Below are 14,243 nucleotides of genomic sequence, written 5' to 3' on the forward strand. Positions count from 1 at the left end.
TTTGTTTGTAACTCTGTATTGTCTGTATTGTGCTTGTGATATGTTGTAAAATGTTGTATGTCTGTTAATGTTTCCCTCCTTTTATCCTTAAAATAAAAAAATAAAAAAAAAGATGGTGAGTTTCAAAAGGTAGAAGTGATGGGGAACATATTTGGGGAAAACAAATAGCAGGAGCAGAATGTTAGAGTTTGGAGAATAATGGTCTTGTATTGACTTTGGATGTTTCTTAGTTCTTTGGAGAGACGCCTTAGGGAGATTCATCGGGCTGCACTGAGCAAGGTGCATATGAGCAGGGGAAGTCAAAAGGAGAAAAGAACAGTCAAATGTCCAGGCGATAATTCAGATGCAGGTGTTACATTTGTCCCTGGTTCTTCCCACACTGGATGACTTGAGGGGAAATGTTGCTGAACATCTGAGGAGGCATTTGAAGAGTTATTTCCTGTTTTGAATTGCAGAAATGAATAAATAACTAAACAAATGTATTTAGTTTGGGTAGTTCATTTTAAAAATGTTATCTTTTCAGTGTGTTTAATTTTATCTGCTTTGATTGCAAATGATAGAAAAATCCATGTTAAAATAGCTTAAGGAATAAAGAAAGAAGAACTTAATTGAGCTGTTAGTGTCCCACAAAAGTTTTCTTTTTCTTTGCTCCACTGGGGAATTGAACCCATGACCACAATATGCTGGCCAAGTGCTCTGCTGATGAGCTACAGCCCCAGCGGAGCCCTACTCAGTTCTGATGTGCTTATGCCATTGTGCACACTGCTCACCTTGGTCCTCCCAGCAGCTGCAGTGCTTTGCTTGAGGATTTTCCTTTACTGCCCTATCCTGCTTGGTACACAGATCTATGTGGTAGAGAATAGATGTCCCCATTCTCGATGCTGCCCTGACCAATAACATGGAGGACTTGGTGTGTCAATCCCCTTTCTCCTTTGGACCTCACATGGAATAACGTGGGGCAAATATTTCACATTGGATCCTGAGTTTCCCTGGTAGGACCCAGCTCCAGAGGTCCATGGTGGCAGCTGACTTGATAATGCCCTCTTACCGACTGACTTCCCTTTCAGTCTCTTTTCCCTGTGCTCCTTCCACTTCACCATGGATCACCTTTAAGTAAGGCCTTCATACTCCTTGTCTGCTCCTGGGAGAACCCAAGCTAGGGCATCTGGTGGGCACAATAAAAAGTCCTAGGTGGGTCTGCTTCAGTCACGGTGGGGTCTAGGGACTCCTATCATGTTAGTAAGATATGATTTTGCTCTCTCTTTTCAGGGTCATGCTCTTCCCTTGTGGAGAGAACTTGGCAGCCCCAGGTTCACATCCTGATTTCTTAAATTCCCAGCAGCCTTCCCAATATTTCCGTATAAACCTTTGGATGTGACATGGGTAATGTGCTTACCCCAATCATTGTGGGCAGAGGCATTAACCATGTTAAATGGTCATGGTGTTCCACAAGTGTGTAGGCTTTATCTAAACTCAAACATGCCTAAGAGGAGAGAAGTCCTGGTTTGTCTAGGGAAAGATCAGTGAAGGTGTTATCAGAACAGGAGATAGGTGTAGAACAGGTAAAAACTATGCCTGCACTCCCTGATTGACTACCATCATTCTTAAGCTTCAGATTCGGAGATGAACTTGGTCTTGAGCTTCAGGTCTTACACACATGACCTTGTTTTTTTTTGATCCCACAGGTGGGGGAGATCCATCGGCTTTCTCCCCCTTCTTATCAGTTCCACCTGCAGCATCTGCATCTACCCTCTTCCTGTCCTGTGGATTGTTCTTTCCTAAGCTCTTGGAGCAGGTGGTTGTTTATTACAGAGCCCTGGGGGTTTTTGTAAGGCTGTTTCTGTTTCTGCTTTCACTGTGGTAGTATTCTTTAACAGCGCAGAAATATACAGCGGTGTCACTGAGTGTCAAGGCTGAGATGGTGAGCTTGAGAACTGGTTTCTGAAACGCCACAGAGTATCGTCCTTCCCTTGAGCTCCTGTTTTCCGAATATAGTCGAATTATGTGAATCATCTTTCCACTGGGTGGCTGTTGATACCAGTACATCATATAATAAGAGAAACTGACTGTTATTTTGCAGTCTATGGTCACAGATTCTCCTTCTTGTGTGTACACTACATCTGTAGGTTGATGCTGAGCACTGCTAGAACCTGTAGAAAATAGAAAAAAAGGAAAAGACTTATTCATTGACAGTACTTACAAGGAAGCAATCAATAAAAGCCAGATTTTGACCCAGACAATGAAGTGGAGAAAAGTACAGTCCAGGCCTATTCCAACTTTTTGTGTAGGTCCCCCCCTGTCCCAGCATCTACGGTTGGATTTATTACCAGGGTAGATGAAGATCACAATGGCACACAGGATAGCAGTCCATTTAGGCTGCATTTGTAAGACTCTTCCCGCAGGTGGAATGGCTCTTGCTGTGCTGGTCCCCTGATTGGTCCCAGCAATGTCTTTAGAGCTGTCTGTCATGTGACCTGAAATGAGGCTGCTATTTCTGAGCGCTTAAAATGTGGCTTCCGCAGATGCAGATTTAGTCGTGTCATCTGCTGCCTGTGTTTACCCTCCTGCCTCACTTGTACCATGCCTGTTCCCTTTTTAAAAATAAGATCATATCATGTAGCATATTATAAAGTATGAAAGACAAAAAAATCCACCTCTACTGTCCTTACCCAGAGATGAACATCATTAATAATTTTTTTGCTTATGTGTCTTTATTTTTATAAGCCAATATGTAGTCTTTAAAGAAATTATACTTATACTAAATATCCTTTGTTGTTTAACATTATATGCATGAATATTCAACCTCACAATTTAATTGTATTTGAAAATGTGTTTTCTTGGCTTTTAAAATTTTTTTTTAAAATTGTAAGCCAAGTGTGGTGGTACAAACTTGTAATCTTAGCCGTCACTAAGCTGGGGGAAGAAGACTGCCATGAGTTTGAGGCCAGTCTAGACTACATAGTGAGTTCAAAGTCAGCCTGAACTACACAGCGAGAATAATTAAAAAAAACTCTCTAAAATAAAAAAGTATTTAATTCCAGTAAGATCAGAACATATGATCTACTTGGTAAGTGTTTAAATGTTCCACATACCATTGTTGACTGTACTCACAGTGTTGCATAGCAGATCTCTAGAGCTTAGTCATCGTATGTAATTCATTTTTATGCTTATTTATCCTTCTGCTCATTTATGCTCACCTGCCCAAGACCCTGGTGACCACCATTTCACTCTTTTATTCAGTAAATGTTTACATTTTATACTTATTTTATAGGTAGAGTCATGTAGTATTTATCTTTCTGTGACTGGCTTATGTCACTTACCATAATGTTTTTAGAATATTTGATAAGGTTACCGTGTGTTAATTTTCTATGCCCATAACAAAATATGTGAGATAATTAACTTATGGCCAGCAGAGGTTCATTTTGGTTCACAAGTTTAGATCCTCCAAGGAAGGACTGGGCATACACACTGCTTTGGGCCTCTGATGAAAGAGTCAAATGACAATGGCAGGGAGTGCGTGGTGAAATGAACTGCTTCCTCTCTTCATGGCCAGGGAACAAAAGAGTAGAGGAAGAGACCGGTCTCACAGTTCTGGTCAAGGGCACAGCCCATAGTAACCTAAGGTCCTCCTTCCAAATCCCATCTTCTAAAAGTTTCATCACCGCCAAATAACGTCATCTTGGGAACTGAGCCTTTAACACGTGGCCTCAGGAGAGACATTCAACACGTAGCATTTTGCCACACTACTGTCTTCTGCCCTGGTTCACAAGGTTCATGTGTGTCTCAAAATACAAAAACATTCATTCCATCCTGAGACCAGGAGATAGATGAACCACAGGTCGAATAAGGTGAGAGCCTGAGTAAATACTAGAGATAAAATCCTAATTGGAGCTCAAAGGACAAAAGTCTAATAAAGTCTGCTTTCCTGACGTCAGAGGTCTATGTAGCAACAGTTGCAACTGCACACCTTCATTTTCATGTGCCTGTCGAGTTTGAAAATGCCACCAGATGGTACCCACCAATGATAAACTGCCCCTTGTGCACCCACCAAAATCACTTGCCAGAGGCTGCACATAAGTAACTAGATTTAGGTGTTTCTCTGGCATCCTTCCTTCGAGCCCCTTTTGGCTAGTGAGAGCTTCCCTTTATTCTTTTTAATAAATCACCCCCAGTTCCTTCCCCACTGCTCTTCATGGACCTCTTTCTTTGCTTTCTGCAGAATAAGGACCCAGAGGGAGGAGGAAATCGGTTACAATCTTGAGTGCTCAAACTTCTTGAGTGCCTAACTTCTCCAGCATTGTTAAAAGTCCAAGTCCAAGTCTCCTCCGAAACCCAAGGCAATCTTAAGTGTGAGTCCCTATAAGAAACAACAAGAAACAACAACAACAACAACAAATCACATACTTTCCAAAATGAGTTTTGGGACAGACACAGGATAAAAATTCTTACTGTACAAAGGAGCAGAAGAAAAAAATAGAATGGGATCAGCACAAAACATGACATAAATCCAGCAGGGCAAATGTGGGACACCAAAGTTCCAGGTACACTATTCGGGGGACACCATGGCATGAGGCAGGCTCCCAAAGCTTTGGCAGCCCTGCCTGCATGGCTTTGCTCCTTGTAACCCACAACCCACATGACCTTTCTTTTTGGCAGCTTTTTTCTGTGCTGTTTGTGGTTTCCATTGGCAGGTGTTGCACACTGCTAACTCTTAGAAATTTCCTGGAGTCTCCAATTCAGTGTATGTTTTTATCCTCACAGCTCCTTGCATTGCCCTGTTGGCTTGCTTACAAGGATCGTGACACTGTGGCACACTGTCTGCAATCCAAAACTTTCATTTGAAATCTTGGTGGATGCTCTCATTACCCCATAACTTTTGCATCGTTCATGCCTGCAAAACCAGCATCACATGAACAAAGCCAAGCTTATTACCAGAGGGGTTGTACTGAGTCCCCTTAAGCAGAGGTTATAGTACCTCTGTATGCCTTGCTGACTGAACCAGGGAAAACAATTCTCACACAGGACAACTCAAGCCTTTTTGTTGAAATGATTCTACCATGAAAAGTCTGTGAAACCGGCTGGCATTTCTGTACCTCTGAGCGTGTGATGGGTGTGGGAGATTCTGAGATGCCTTTGAGGTTTCTTTCCTCTTTTCAAGGTACAAAATATTTGGCTTGTTTTTATTAGTGATGGCAGTTGCATTCTTCTTGGCTGCACTTTTGCACATGATCCTATTCATGTCAAAGTACAAGGTTTCCAAATCTTTCTACTCTGTTTCTTTCTGGTCCTGATTCTTGGCAAAATGTAGCTAGTAACTCTCATTCCATGTCTTGCTGCCTTGAACCAAAATTTGCCAAGTTTACTACTCCATCACATTTATGCTTAACCATGCAGGAATGAACAAAATTCATCCACATTCTTTTCCATGGTGACTCAAGGGCAGCTGTTAATGAAAATCCCAATAGAAGTCTCATTTTCACCTGAAATCTCATCATCTTGGTCTTCACTGTCTGCATGCCTCTCAGAATTTTGGTCATTACTAGAATCACCTGTTAAACTCTGCTCACCACATTCCAGGCTTTATCCAGCCTGCTTCTGCAAACCCTTCCCACAGAATTATTCCAAAGACCTCAACGTGATCAAATGCAGTTTCAGCCTGCAGCCTCACTTTCTGGTACCACATTCTTTGATTGTCAGCTTTCTGTCATCCTGACAAATATGTGAGATAATTAACTTGTGAAGATCAGAAGTCTATTTTGGCTCCTAGAGTTTAGAGTTTCTGAGAGGTGTTGACCAGTCAGACTCTTTTCTTTAGACCTGTGATAAAGGAGCTGCATGACAATGGTAGGGAGCGTGTGGCAGAGTGAACTGCTTACTTCACCCCACAGTCAGGAAGCAAAAGAGCAGAGGGAGGGGCTGAGGTTTCACAGTCACTTCCAGGAGACTCACTGATTACCTAGGGGCCTCCCATAAGGCCTGACTTCCTAAAGACTCTGTCACCTCCACTAGGAACACACTTGGACCAAGCCTCTAACATGTAGGTCTGTGGGAGCCAGTAAATGTTCAAACAACTACCACGCATTGTAGACTTTTCTTTATATAAGGCTAGATACTATTACATTATATGTATTCCCGTGTTTCCCTATCCTCACCAACATTTGTCTATTTTTTAATAGATGCAAGTTGATAGCTCATCATGAGGTTGGATTTGTATTTTTGTATTGTAAAGCAATTTTTTCATGTGCTTTTGGCCATCTGTGTTTCATCTTTGGAAAAATATCTGCTCAAGTCCTTAACTTACTTTTCAATCAGGTTATTAATATTTTAACTACTGAGTTGTGGATGTCCCTTAGATATTTTGGATATTAACCTCTAGCAAGAAGATAGGTACCTGGATGGCCTTGGCCAACCCTGCTCCCTCAACTTCTGCTTTAGTTCTCAGAGTATCCATAGAATGCCACATTCTGAAATGAGGAGTAAATATTGAGCTCAGTGAACTAAGTAATGCGCAAGATATAAAACCCAAGCTCTCAGGGCATTTCAGCTGTAGTGTGTTGTTGGGGATATGCAGATGAGACTTGCTCTGGTTTGTGTCTAGATGTCCCCCAAAAGCCTACTGCAATCATATGTTTTTTCAGAGATGGCTGAATCTAGAGTGTGTGATGCTGGGATTAAAGGTGTGTGATTACTAAATCAGCCCACTGGTTGATATGCCACTGCCATAATCCTGGTAGTTTAGATAAAGTAAAAGAAGCAGAAAGATGCTCTTGAGGTCCCTTGTGGCTTTTGCTCTGTTCCACCACCACGCAGGTTGTCCCTCTGTCATGTGCCACCTTGCCTTGGAGCCAGCTGTTTATGGCCTGAAATCTTTACAAACTGTGAGCTAAATAAACCTTTCCTCCCTTAACTTTGGGTGTTGGGTATTTTGTCTCAGCAGTGAGAGGAAATAACAAAGAGAAGACTCCATGTGGTCTGGCCATATTAGGGGACTGGCTTGCTTAGGCTTCAGTTTATTTTTACTGTCTATCTGTAGCACTATATCTGGTTTGTCTGAGTTGTTATGCTAGTGTTCTGTCTCACTGAACCCAAATGACGAACTGCCCTGCATGTCTTATCAGAGACAGCTTAAAATAATTTGTTCCACTCTCTAGGTTGCATTTTTACTATGCTGTTTTCTTTGTTGTGCACGAAGCTTTTAGTTTGACATAGTCCTCCCTGTTTATTCTGTCTGTGCCATTTCATAAAATCACTGCCTGGACTAATGTCAAGAAGTATTTTCCTATGTTTTCTTCTAGAATGTGTACAGTTTCAGGTCTTAGATTAGAGGATAAGGAGGGCTTAAGAATGAAGAAGTTTTCAGTCCCAACCGGTTATAGACAGGGCTTGAGGAAATGGCCCATACGTGAGTAAGGACCTTTTGACCATGCAGTGTCCTAAAGTTCAGGAAGATCTGAAAGAAAATCTTCTTTTATTTACCTCAATATTTGCTAGGCTTCCTACTCTTAGCTTCACCATTTTATGTCCTAAATCAGGTTTTTGCCCAGTCTGCAAGCTTGTCAGCACAGTACCACTGCTCTTAGAGTCACATTAATTGACATTGCTTCCGGAGTTCAGAGGAGGAACCACCTCCTTAAAATGTTCTAGGCCACGATAACAATATGTAATGGAACAGCCACTTTTAATTCCTATCATTTTGTTCTAAAATGCTATGTCATTTTTATTGTTTTTGCTCTGCTTTGTTTTTGTCTATGTTGTTGGTATTTTGCTATTGTTCTTTTGTATTATTCTCTGTAAAATAAAAAAAGTAAAAAAAAAACTACTAAAAATTGTAATGTGAAAAACGTTCTAGGCACTTTGTTCTCTTGTCTGGTGGCTGCACATTAAAGTTCACTTAAGAGTTTTAAAAATGTATGGAAGGGAGTGAGGAGAGAGTAAGCTGGAATAAAAATAATCAAAATGGGTTAAATATATGCATCAACTCCCCATGATGCATGTAATCATTATGTACTACAAACATGTACTAGTAATGAAAGAAAGAAAGAATGAATAAATAAAATGTTGATTACTGAGTCCCAGACAATTGTAGGGTCACACCCTAGTATTCCTAACTCAATATTTAAGTGAACAAATGACAAGAAAATGAGAATGGTAGTTCTTAAGTAAATCTGAATGTAAACATGCACAGTTACTAACAGCAAGGAAATAAAGAATATGTTGGAGGAGGGAAAGGATCATTTTAATTGTTTCCTTGATTTGGAAAGAACCAATTGTATAAAATCTGACATTGCTATTCAAAATTTCAGTGTGGTACATATTTGTGACATTCCCATAAAGGTGATTATTTTGTTGTACAAGTCCACTGGTCATTAGCAATTTTTGTATCCAAATACTAAAATCTTTGCTTTTCACTCAACTTTCTCCTGGGCCCCAGATAGCTGGCATAGTGCTAAAGGCAGCAACTTTGAGCAATCTTAGAGAATATTGATAAGGACTTGGCATTAGTGTCAAGACTGGCATTTTGAGATTTGCAATTCTAAACCAATACTGAAAAAATTTTTATCCTTTGGAGTCATAGTATCACAAAGAATTAGAATCAAAGTGTCATTTGCAGTCATATAGGCCAATTTTTTTACTTTGAAGATATGAAAAGAAATTAGAACTTTTCAGTTTTGGCAAAACAAAGACAGCTACCATACATAGTTTAATAGCAACATGTTTTTTTCTTTCCGTGTTACCTGGATTTCTCATTTTGAATTGACATGATATAAAAATACCCTAAAATTACTCCCTTTATTGGTGTCTTAGTTTCTGTCTTCATTGATGGGACAAAATACCTGATACCTGTATTTCCAACAGTCAGGAGGCTGAAGCAGGAGGATTACCATGAATTTGAGACCAACCTGACTACATAAGCTAATTTAAGGCCAGCCTGCACTACATGGCAAGGCCTTAAATCAAAAGAATCAAAAAAACCCAAAGAAAATAATAATAATTAATGTACAAAGTGGCATATTTGGAGGTGACATGCTTTGAACTCCTTATCTGTTTGAACTCTCACCTGCATTGCATGGGACCTCTCTCTTTCTCCTTTCATTGTACCTGAAAGAAGTAATGATATGCTCAGTGTTCCTACTGACTTTCTCTAAATTATGTTTGGAAGTTATTTCTGGATGTAGCAGCACAGCAGATAAGGAATAGTTGAGAAAAATGGAGGTGAGAAATAGTCCTTGACCTACCTTGCAGCTAAACCAGGCTTTAAGCTTATAAATACTTTTCTGGGAGGTCCTTGATTGTGAGATAAAGCTTGTGCACCAGGAAGGGATGCCTGGTAATGTGCTGATAAATACAGGTTCTTCTCTAGGCAGGAGATTAAAAGAGGGCAAAGGGCTGGACAAATGAGCATGACTTGTTAATCATGGAGAGCCAGGACACATTTGCACAACACAAATTCCAGGCCTTTCACCTGTGACCAAAGAGATAACACTATCTTCAATTTTTCTGGCATAAAATAAAGCAGAGACCCTTGGCACTGCCTGCTGCTGCCATCAGAGAAAGGTTCCTTGGACTTGGAATTCTCTGTAAGCTGTCTGGGAACCTTGGACCCCTGCCTCCACCCCCTGTTGCCATCCTGGGAAGGAGTCTTGTACTCACAAAATCTCAATGAGCTGTCTGGGATCCCAGGACCCCTGACTCTACCCTGGCTGCCATTGTGGGAGAGACGCTAGATTCTGGGAAGCCTGGGTTGGCTTTCTGGGAACCCAAAACCATGCACTCTGCTCCCTGCTGCCATCATAACAATGTCCCTGATTACCCAGAAACCTAGAGGGGTTTGAAGATGAGAAAAAGAAGCAAAATGCAATCTCAGCCCCCCACCCTATCCAGAACAAGTCCAGGAAACAGCAACATGGAAGAACATGGAAGTCAGACACCTGAAATTTCTGAATTGATAGCAACTGAAGTAAAGAACCAACTACATCATGGTATAGAGGAAATCACATTAGAAATAATTGCTCAGGTAAAAAAAGAAATGACAACCATAGTAAAAGCACTGCTCAGCCTGTCAAAAGAAGACAGAGATAGAAAATAGAGGAACACAGAAAAAAATGATGGAAACTTTGGATGAACAGTAATGAAAAGAATTAGAATGCATGAAACAGATTCAAAGAGACATTCAGGAAATTAAAAATTCCATTGAAAGTTGGAAGAACCACTTGAACAAACCAGAAGATAGCCTGTCAGATCTTGAAGACAGCATTGCAGCTAGTGATGATGAAAAGAAAAGATCTTTTAAAAATCTTAAAGGAACAGCAAAATAACAATTCAACAGATGCAAGATGAGGCAAAGGAAAACAATATGAGGCTGATAAGTGTCAATGAAAGAGTAGAAGGTAACGTGAATGACATAAAAAGACTATTTGCAGACATAATAGGAGAAAATGTCTCAAAATGGGAGGAGAACTTTACATACACATAAGTGAGGCATATAGAACCCCAATTAGCAATAATCAAATTAATTCTACATTGAGACACATAATAATGAAGATCTCAGACATTCAATGAAAGAAGGGAATATTAAAAGCTGTTAGAGAAAAGAAATGGATCAACTATGAAGGAAAACCTATCAGAATCAGGGCAGATTTCTCAACACAAACCATCAAATCAAGAAAAGTTTGGAGTGAAGTATTTCAGGACCTGAAAGGAAACAACTTCCAACCCAGATTGCTGCACCCTGCAATACTATCTTACAAAATTTTTGGAGAAACAAGATGCTTCCATGACAATGATCAACTGAAGAATTCATGACCGCTTAACCAGTCCTACAAAGAGTACTGAAAGACATTCTACAAGGAGGTAAAAATGAACACAATTTGAAGGTTAACAATAGAAATAAACTACCCAGCAATGTAGGCAATTTGTCAGAGAGGGAAAGTACAGAACTAACAGTGGGAAAATAATATGACAAGGATAAGTCAATACATATCAGTAATAATCATTAATATAAGTGGTCTCAATTCACCAGTCAAAAGAATTAGACTGGCAGAGTGGATCAAAAAAGAAAATCTAACAATATGCTGTATAGAAGAAACACATTTAACTCAAAAGGAAATCCATAGACTGAAAGTCAAAGGATGGAAACGATACTCCATATGATAGGAACCCAGAAAAAAAGCAGGAGTAGCTGTTCTGTTTGCAGACAAGGTGAACTTCAAACCAGCAATGATCAAAAAAGATAAAGAAGGTCACTACATTCTTGTGAGGGGAAAACTGCAAGAGGAAGAGATAACAATCATAAATATATATGCACCAAATGTAGGAAAACCCAATTATATAAGGCAAATTTTAACATACATGAAAATTCAAATAAATAATAACAGAATTGTAATGGGGGATTTTAACACCCCATTGTCACAAAGAGATGGATCAATGAGACAAAAAAATCACCAAAAAAATGACAGAACTAAAACAAATTTGTCAAAAAGTAGACTTGGTAGACCTTTACAGGGTATTCCATGCAACATTAGAATACACATTCTTCTCAGTTATGCATGAGACATTCTCTAAAATAGACTACATACTAGCACATAGAACATACTTAAATAAATGCGAAAAAATTGAAATTATCCCATGCATATTATTAGACCATAGTGCAATGATACTGGAAATTAAAAGAAATCACAAAAATTCCCTAAACACACAGAAATTAAATAACATCCTCCTGAACAACCAATGGGTCACAGAAGATATTAGACAATATTTACAATAAAAAAATACAGATACAAAGTACCACAACCTGTGGGACACAATGAAAGCGGGCCTCAGAAGGAAATTTATAATAGTGGATTCCCAAATCAGGAAAACAGAACAAATGCAAATAAACAACATTATGTTACACCTCAAACTTCTAGAAAAGGAAGAGCAAGTTAAGCCCAAAGTCCAAAGAAAGGGGGAAATTAAAAAGATCAGAGCAGAAATTAACAGAATTGAAACTAACAAAACAATACAAAGAATTAATGAATTAAAAAGTTGGTTCTTTGAAATAAATAAATAAAATTGATAAAGCCCTGGCCAACCTTATCAAAATAATGAAAGAAAAAAACTCAAATCTATGGAATAAGGAATGGAAGGGGTGATATCACTACAGACCCTGTAGAAATTTAGATCATCAATACCTACTTCAAAAATCTTTTACTCATAGGATGGAAAACAGAAGAAATGGAGAGATTCCCAGATACATATGAATTGCCAAAGCTGAATCAAGAAGGTATAAAAATCTTCAGTAACCCAATATCAACCAACAAAATTGAAAGTCCAATAAAAAACTTATCAACAAAGAAAAGCCTAGGTCCAGATGGATGCACAGTTGAATTCTACAATAAATTTAAAGAAGATTTAATACCAATTCTTCTCAAACTCTTTAAAGGAAGAGAAAGGGAAGCCATTCTCTAAAACTCATACCTGGAGGCAAATATTACCTTGATACTAAAACCAGATAAAGACCCAACCAAAAAAGAGAACTATTGGCCAATCTCCTTAATGAACATAGAAGCAAAAATTCTCAATAAAATACTAAACTAATAGAAAGTAGCAAATCAAGAAGATAATAATATTATCAAGAAGATAATATTATTAAGAAGATATATTATTAATATATTATATATTATTATATATTATTAATATATTATATTATTAAGAAGATAATATTATTAAGAAGATAATATTATCAAGAAGATATAATATTATCAAGAAGATAATAATCCATGGCCAAGTGAGGTTCATCCCAGGAATACAAATCATTTAATGTAATACACCATATCGACAGAGCCAATGACAAGAATCACATGATAATCTCAATAGATGCAGAGAAAGCTTTTGACAAAGTGCAATACTCACTCATAATAAAAAACCCTACAAAAAAGTGGCATAGATGGACTTTACCTCCATCTGATAAAAGACATCTATGACAAACCAAGAGCCAACATCATACTAAACGGAAAAAAACTGAAAGCTTTCACTTTAAAATCAGGAACAAAACAAGGATGCCCACTGTCATCACTTCTATTCAACATAGTTCTGGAAATGCTAGCATGAGCAATTAGACAAGAGAAATAAAAGGAATAAGGATAGGAAAGGAAGAAGTGAAGTTATCATTATTTGCAGATGACATGATACTCTACATAGAAGACCCTAAAAACTCCACCAAGAGGCTTATAGATGTAATAAGAAAATTCAGTAGCATAGCTTGACACAAAATCAACACTTAAAAATCAATAGCATTCCTGTACACAAACAACAAACAGACTGAGAGAGAAATTAGGGAAACCACACCTTTCATATAGCATCCAAAAAAATGAAATACTTAGGAATCAATCTAACAAAAGAAGCAAGTGGCTGGGGAAAAAGGAACACTTGTCCACTGTTGATTCGAGTGTAGACTGGTGAAACCACGGTGAAAATCAGTGTGGAGATTCCTCACAAAACTATGATTATAAGCCCCACTTAACCTAGCTATTTCCCTTCTGAGTATTTTCCCAGAAGAATTAAAAACAACATACCACAATGGTATATGTGCACTATGTTTATAGTAGCGAAATTTGTTATAGCTAAATCTTGGAAACAACCCAAATACCCATCAATGAAGGAATGGGTAAAAAAGTGTGGTATTTTTATACAATGGAATGTTACTCAGCTATGAAAAAGATGAACTCAAGGCTTTTATAGGTAAATGGATGCAGCTAAAGACCAAACTCATAAGTGAAATAAATTGGACCCACATGTGTAAACATCATATTGTCTCCCTAATGTAAGAACCTGAAGGAGTAAATAAAACCCCAAACATACAATATCATGGAAGGGAAAGAAACTGCTCAAAGGCAGGAACAACTGGGATGAGGGACAGGAGAAAAAGGAAGAAAGGAGGAAGGAAGGGAAAAAAAATATATATGGATAGCTATTATAACTGTATGGCTGAAGTCTGGTGGTTTATTGAAAGGAGCAGTTAATGCCTAATTCTTTTCTTTTTGACAAGTTTTTCATGCCTATATTTGGTAATCTGAACAACCAATTTGAAGATAACCATATGCAATATAACAACCATTGGTGAATTCCCACCATCTTGTCTAGTAAAACTCTGTATAATCTCTAATGTTTTTTAACTATTATTTTTTAATTCTCTTTGATGATTTGATCAATCTTGTATTCTTACATCTGGTAATCTGAGCAACTTCACTGAAGATAACAATATG

At 38.4% G+C, this 14,243-nt stretch overlaps 1 gene segment (V, D, J or C); it reads right to left on the minus strand.

Annotated features, from left to right (window-relative positions):
• The window catches only part of LOC102015697, a gene marked incomplete in the record, with an annotated part of 840,941 nt that overhangs the window by 240,775 nt on the left and 585,923 nt on the right, over positions 1-14,243 (minus strand).

Source organism: Chinchilla lanigera, unplaced genomic scaffold (genome assembly GCF_000276665.1).
Source record: "Chinchilla lanigera isolate Chin_1 unplaced genomic scaffold, ChiLan1.0 scaffold00008, whole genome shotgun sequence".
In the NCBI taxonomy this organism is placed as follows: domain Eukaryota; kingdom Metazoa; phylum Chordata; class Mammalia; order Rodentia; family Chinchillidae; genus Chinchilla; species Chinchilla lanigera.